We start from the raw sequence: 8,349 nt of genomic DNA on the forward strand, positions 1-8,349 counted from the left end.
GATACCAGAGGAAAATACCAGATGAGTTGGGTTTTTAATAATAGTCTTCAGACTTTCGCAAGTCATATTTTTCAATTTCTCCTGTTCTGATTGTAGTAAAGGCAACCGAGAGTTTCAGCTATCCGAGAGATTGAGGAAGGTCTGGCACACAAACTGGGACCACAAATACTTGCAGTATTTAAACCACTGGGAGTGCATCTTTGAAATTATACAGCACATAGTTGAACAGGGAAAAGGTCAACAGCATGTAAGCTATTCTCTGAGGTCAACCGCTCAGCCTTTTACATGAAGCGAGACTTGTATGTGCAAAGAGAAATTTTGTTCTGGGCCGCATGGAGACATACTACATCGCCTACGTTATGATTTAGCATGGAGGCTATAGATACACTGTGTATGTGTGTGTTTGTGTTTGTGCATGCACACACAACAGAAACCAGGAAGGAACAAAACGGGTAGGAGGGGATAAATGGATGGGAAAGGATGTCGGAATTCAAGTGGGATCGAACAAGAGTCTGACACATTGTCTTCAAATAATTCTATTGTCACAGCCAGACACTGTCAACAAATAGGCCCTGCCTACTAAACACACCTAGTAACTAAACACAAGCAGTACAAGCAGTCAGTGACAGAGCAGTTCTACTACAATAGCCTGACTTCACTGTCAACCAAGTCGGAATATTCCGTGCATTTATAGTTTTTAAACTGTGAAATCCTCCTTCCATTCACTCACTTTTTTTCCTAACTTTTGACTAACTTAACTTTTGAGCTGCTACAACATGTGATTTCCATGTTGTGTTGTTGTAATGCAATTACAAACTCATTTGATGCAAATAATAGCCTTGGTTGCCATCTCAGTCCAGGTCTGTTTGTACTTTTTTTTTTTTTTTTTTTTAAAGGTTGATTTATGTTCCGTTGCTAAAATAGAACTCCAAATATCCGAGATACCAAGCTCGCTGCTGCATCCATTTACGCCAACATGCTTCTGTTTCACAATATGCAACGTTAAATTCTCAGTGGGTTTTTTTTATGTGCCTCTCTTCTCAGGCTGAGCAGGTTTTCTCATGCGGATTTGCTGCCCCCGAAACTCCTGGTCAATGGTATTGCGTTGTTTGGATATTTCTCTAAATGGGACTTCTTTTCACATCTAGTCAGCGATCCGCCGTTTACCCCACCTGAAACAACTTCCCTGTGTGCATGCTGCGAGTCCTTTCCATAAGTGTGCACACATACGTGAACACGCCTGTATGTATTAAATCATGTCAAGCCCTGCATGTGTCAACCACATGAACCGCAGCCTGTATTAGTAATGCGATCCACAAACATTGCCAGCTGTTTCCAACTACACAGCCTCACATCAGCACGTCGTCCCCGCTGTCTCAATCAGTATGTCAGATTATGCAAGCTGAACAATGAACTGCTCTTTGATATGCCTCGATATAATAAAAGTACTTTATGAGGGGGGAAAAATGGTGCATCAGCACAGTAAGTTTGACCTTTTAGCTCTGGACAAAGCTGAATACAATTGGGAGGAACGGGAGGAGAGGGGAGGAAAAACAGTAAAATGTCATTAAAGCGGTGGAAGAGTTTATGACATTTTGTTCATAGCAATATTTAGGGTGTGATAACATGGAACTGGAGAAAAACAGCACACCCGTTGGGAGAGGGTTGAATTCTGAAACACCCTCAGTCTCTTGTAACTTTGGCTCATAATAGCAGCCTAGTTGTAATTACCCATTAAAAGTTTGGCTGCAGAGAATTTGGCTACATTCGTGAATACCACTGTCAGTTTACAGTGAATTCCACAGATCTATATTTGCAAGTGTTTTTCCTCTCTGCCAGTCCATGGTATTTGAGGTTTGGTAGAATGTGAACCACAGTTTTTGTGCAGATTTTAGGACAAGAAAAAGATATGTGGCCTCTCTCACACACTCAGAGAGGGAGACTAAACTACTTCATTGAGCTGAGGGAAAGAACAAGAAGTGGCTGGATGAGGAAAGGATGAAAGTCAGAGACCAACAAGGGTGATGGCCAAATAAGATAATTCCAAAGGAAGATGGATAAAAAAAACAACAACAGACAAAACATTTTGCAGAATATTTACTTTAAGACCAATGGGGGTCTCTCAAACAGTTTCCAGAGCCAAGAACACTTCTTGGCTCCTGTGCGGTGGATTTTCGCACAACACATAAATAAAAGACATTTAACCAAAAATAGAGACATGGGACTTCCCATCACTGAGATGTCAAGAGGATGAGGAACACAGCACGTGCCTACTGCCTTCCTGGCCAGCACTGACCCTTCCAGTCCTGCGTCAGTGGTACTTTCCTGGCTCCACGGATCAGCTTCCTGTATGTCCACAGTGGGTCTCGCCTTTAAAGGTGTGCCTAGGAAGGCATTTCCTTTTTACCCTGAAAATATTTTGTTGTCTTGTTCTTGTAACATTGCAGACTGTACATCACTGGAAAACTCAAGATACAAGGTGTTGAAATGGGTCAAATGTTGATCCGTTCACCGGTTTCCGTAAATGACCGCGTGTGTATTATCACACTCGGGAGGACGCTGGATTGGGTTTTGCCAAAAACAAACAAACAAACAAACAATAAAAAAGAACAAACAACAAAAACAATAAGTGACTTTCTTTGGGGAAAAAGCAAGCTAGAGTTACACTGCCTCATGCTGGTTATGTTCTGTTGGCTTTATGTGATGTCATTAATACACTGCGTTACATTTGATTATGTTTGACTGTGTCATGATTCCATAGCGCCAAACTACATTACATTATTTTACATGATGTTATGTTATGTCACTGTTACTTTATGTTACACAAATGACGCTACATTAAGTCATCGTTAAAGTTACCCTGTATTACATTATTTTATGATATTTTATTATGTGATGTTTAATTGTTATGATTAGTTACATTACACTATTTTACGTTATGTTACGTTATGTTATGTTATGTTATGTTCCGCTGCTGAAGTAATTGTAACTTGTTATGTCATTGTTACATTATATTATGTAGGACTTTGTTAAAAAATTTCATTTACTTATGATATTTTGCATTAAATTGTTTTCTGAAACTACGTTACAATAAAGTCCATGAAATGACAGTCTTGACTCGCTCTTGAAAACTCATGATTAGAAGCATGGCTGTGAGCGAATTTTGTAAATAAAACAAATTTGTTTGGGGCTTTTTTTTTTTAGTATTTATTAGGTTTTGTTTTTTTGTTGTTTTTTTTTGCATTTTTCAGACTCTGCACAGAAGACCACATGCTGCCTGCATCTGTACAGTAGGTCTCAATCTCAGATGTCTGCTCCCAATATAACTTCTGTTATATCTGAATTAGTACCTCTAGTCCTGACAGCGCAGCTGATATCTCCCTGTGCTCCTCGGATTCAAAACATAGCTGCATCCAGAGAAATCCTCAATCAATTTACAGTTTCTCTAAACAAATCTGACAAGCTGGATTAAACACGAGCAACAGTCCGGTTACAAGTGGGACCAGATTTGAACAGAATAAATCAGATTGTATATTTAAGTTTGGACAGAATCTTGCGTGTCTGCTCACTGTCTCGGAGTTAAACTGGGTGCAGCTATATCCATCTCACTAGTTAGAACATCTGTTTTGCAATAATCAACAGCGAGTCTCCACACTGGTGAAGCCAACACCCACTACAAGTTTCCACAGTCAAATGTCACAGTCTCTGGTTCTGCCAAGTTGGGTCGATGGAGGTTCTCTCTATAGCTGGCGTGGCTCCTCTTGAGAGGTCTGCTCAGACAATGGTCTTATTATGTTGAGGAGAGGCAGAAGGGGGGGTTGCATTTATAGATAGTGGATAAATGTACTCATCGTTTTTGGCTCAGTATGAATAGAATGGAGAATGCTGGTTAAAGGGTGAACAACTGAAAGTGCAGGTTTGTGAGAGAGAGGATTTAATCAAAGTAAAGTTTCAGTGTTTATTAAGGAACCATCTAACAACGTATTATTACGGGCATCTTTGGCAGCACCATGGGGTCTCTCTCCAGCTGCTTCTGAGGAAGTTTACCCTTAATTGGCCTGAAGTCCCCTGGATGTGCTTGTTGCCAAAATGTCTCAACACAGCAACTGTAAGCGTTCTGCTTTGTTGACTATTGCTCAGCAATGAAAAAAGGAAATTCCATTCACAACCTCCATATGCCCCCAAGTGTTCCCTTGCACTTTATGAAATGGACAAAATGAAGGACTTCCACAGAAAAGCGCCCAACTCTAATGCTCGCTAAAACCAAGAAATAATGAAGTCCTACTTATTTACAAAACCACATGAGAAAGGTCAGTGGTGGTGACTCATCGATGTCACAGATTCCCCGCGTGCTGGCTGCTTGTGGGAAGAGGGGTTTGAGGCTACAGTTGGCTGAATTTAACAGGCGTTTCTCACATGCAGACAATCGCAGCCTAGCACTGTGCTGAAGTGTGTTTTGCATTCACATCACATGGTCTCTAAGAAATCCTCTATTCTCTTCCTCGCTTTTCATTTCCATTCATTCTGTTCGTTTTGGTTTTTTTTTTAGTACTGCGGGCCTAGTGATCCCTTTTTATTCTTCTTTATGTGGAACTCCGTTGTGTTTTAACCATAGAAGAGAGCAGCACCAGCTGGATTCTCCATTCTCTCCTTCCTTTGAGACACCTCTCCCTCACAAGGCTGCTCTTCATCCTACACACTCCCTCCTCAGCAGTCCCAGCTGCCTTACGCGGCCTTAGTAACGCATCTGTATACTATATACACACACACACACACATAAGCACATACACAAGCCCTCACATGTACACTGACAGAATTGCACGGGGGCATATGGAATAAATACCCACACGGGCCAATGCACACACATACAAAAGGTAACTGAAGTCACTTTAGTGGTATGTCTGTAGGACTAAAGAAGCAGGGATGAGTTGTAATTACAACTGCGATGGAATTTGTCAGGACAGGTTGAGTTGGGGGGAGGACTTGGAAACCTATCAAAGCTATCAGACTGCTCCCACTGAAGAAGTGCACAATGTACACAGTCTTATATATTGTTCAAAAGCCACAATCGCCACCTGGTCATGTCATACTTGTCATTGTTGCTACATATCCAACCAGAAACAACTCAGAGGTTGAAATTCTGTGATACTCAAAACACCTCACCAGGTGCGATGAACATCCCCTCGTCCTTTAATGACAGAAAGATGACAACCCCGCTGTCCAGCCCATCCTGCCTGTTAACACAATCACCTGTCACCCTCATCCGCTGCCTCCCCACTTAAGTCCTCGCCTTTCACTTCCAGACATGTTCCGCACACGCTCGGAGTTTCAGCCTGTCGCTGTTATCTGCTTCCTTCCTCCTGCGTTTTCTTTATGTACAAACACACCCTTTAAAGTACCCCAAAGGTCATAAAGTCCACTCTGTCTTGGTTTCACTCAGCTCCTCTCCTGACAATCGTCAAGTTGACAGAGAGCAGAAGAACCTTGTCATTGTCTGTTAGTGATATGGTTTTGGAGGTGGAGGTGGGGGATGGGGGTTGTGTTTGAACTTGTCTGGTTTGAGCTCTGCCTGTCTGCTCTTCAATGAGTAATCTATTGCAAGACGGAACACACAAGAACACACACACACACACACACGCGCGCACACACACACACTCTCTCAGGGCAGATTGTGTGACATAGCTCAAGTACGTCAGATGAGTTTTAGCCCGGGGGAGATCGATGGGTGATGGCTGAGGCATGGAGGCTGCTGGGAAACATGGAAACATTGCTAGTGCAAAGCACACATGTGCTCCCCCAATGTCTTAAAGTGACATCACAGGTGGCTGTCTGACCTCATGGGCCTGAAATATCATACTGGATAGGTAACACACATCTTTTCTTTTTTTCTAACTTATTTAAATGTTTAATGATGATGTATGGCCTTTTCCTGAGGCTGATGTTTCTTTTTTATTCGTTAGCCCTATGTTTTTACGCTACGGTACAAATTTCACCATCATAACAAGGCACTGAGTGTTCATTTTACACCCAACACTGAGGCTTTGGCATCTTTTTTTAGTTGGTAGAGAAATGTTCAACTTTTGGTGAAACCCTGCAGTCATCACAGTCGCTTTTTAGCTTTATATAATCAAGAGCTTGAAAGCAGTGAACCTGACACACCGAATGGTTGATAGTTTGTTGTTGTCTTGCAAGAAACAAGCTGCATTACCAGGATAACAAGAGAGGCACAAACTATTAACTGAATTATATTCAGAATAATCAATTAGTGTGAGATCATATTTGATGAGTTTTACAATTATTAGCATGTAAGCTTTTGTAGTCTCCAGGTGCAGAAACACTGAAATCACTTAACTGGACACAGGAAGACAAGATTGGCAAAAACAACTGTGGAAGTGAAACCTTCCGGAATGATCCAACAATGACAGGAACAGGAGACAAGGTGAGAAGACCAACTCACAGGTGGGTATGGGAATAAAAGGAGGGAAGATGGTAAAATACAGGAAGTAAAATAGCAAGAAGAGGCACAAAAGGGTGGTAAATTTTCAAAATAAAACCAGATGCAACAAAGCAGGGTTTGACCTAACTGTAGACAAGGAAATATGAAATTAAAGAGACAAACCCAAAAATTAAAAAGCCCAGACACGATCATGACAGTTCAAATCATTTCAAACTCTTTTTATGCATACCAAAAAAAAACTCAATTACCCTTGGAAAGATTAAACCGGACATAAACAACATAACAATGTTTATATCCTCAAGACTTTTGGTTCCTGTTATTTTCTTGCTTGGAAAGATTGATGGATGAACTATAAAAGAAAGATGTCACTGTAATTATCATTACTGTCTCATTATATCACTGTTTAATTTTTAAATGTATGTAAAAAGTTAAATCCTATTGAATTGTATTTTGGGAGTGTGTTTCGCACACATTAATAAACGCTATTCCTAATTGTTTATCTCTCTGTCAGTTCTGTTAGGAGAAGGGGAGGGGATATGAAAATATTGTTTTGTTTATATATTCATTCTTTGGAGACTGCATACCACTACACTCTTTTAAAATCAAAAGAAAAGCAATTAAATGTCACAGTTAGCTTGTAACACAAAAAAAAAGTCTTCTTTTACTGCCACAAGCAGGATAAAAACACCAGGGTCAGAACGAATGTGAGTATTGCATGCAAGTGTATAAATGTGTGGCTTGAGTTCCAGGTGAAGAAAATAAATGAGTTATCCTGGAATGATCTTTGATTTGAAGCCTCAAGGTTCTAAAAGACAGATATTCTTTTGCAAGTCTAGACAAGATGAAAAGATAGAGTCTGTCAAAAGAGAACTCATTTGATCTGATTCAATAATTATCCTTTGAAATTCTCTCAATATCTTTATCAGCACCTGTGTTTCATGTAAAAAAAATCATTATTCATATCATAAAAGGAAGGAAATCCAATTCGAGACACTTTTTTTTTTTTTACATCCTTTCGATGTTGCTTTGCTACTTATAAAGACTTGTTTATGACACACAAGAGGCTGTTCAATAGAAGTATAAACAGGATGCCTTTCAGAGACAGAAAAATATAGCACACGTAGGATTGGAGATTCCTCTGTGACCAGGCCAGGGTATTATTTTGACAGAGTACTCTCGTTGAACTAACAGTTCCTCCTCATGGAGACCTAGTGGAAGTTCAAGCTCACGCTCGTACTTTTCAAAGCCCTTCTCCAGGTTTGGAGAACTGGAAAAGAGATGAGAATATTCTTTATTAGAGGACACAAAAAAAGAGCATGACAAAATTGATTCAGTGGACTGAATCGGATGAGGTGGTGGAGGAAAGAGAGAATGTCACTGTGGGAACATAGGAAACGGGGAAGGAAAAAAGAGGGATGGGGAAAAACATAATATATGACCTTTGAGTTCCCGTGGAACCAAAAAACTGTGGTTCACACTGAACCTTCGGTTATGTATTAGACTGTGTATGTATTTTTTTTTTATACTACCCATTATTTCCCAGAGCAATGCGCACAGACGATGTGTAAGAAAAGAGGAAGATGCACAGTAGTGAACTATAGGAGGTGCAACCTGGACACGCTTTGATTAGAGATCAAATGATCTGGGATGGCAGAGCCAAGGTGGAAGTTGAAGGTGAGTCATGTCCGAGCTAACAAAGTTGCCCCCAATGGCTTCAAGGCTAACATGCACAATATAAACACATGACTGGCTAATATTACCCCCCCCCCCCCCCCACGCCAAAACCATTTCCTTTACACCACAGAATTTAGTTTAACTTGCTCAGATTGGGGAAGTCTAGGCTCTGCAACTGGTGGCTTTTGCTTCTTGCCAGTCTTTGTCGCTGAGTTTTC

The sequence above is a fragment of the Aulostomus chinensis genome, chromosome 9 (assembly GCF_037954235.1).
Source record: "Aulostomus chinensis isolate RoL2024-O1b breed Wild chromosome 9, RoL_Achi_v1.0, whole genome shotgun sequence".
In the NCBI taxonomy this organism is placed as follows: Eukaryota; Metazoa; Chordata; class Actinopteri; order Syngnathiformes; family Aulostomidae; genus Aulostomus; species Aulostomus chinensis.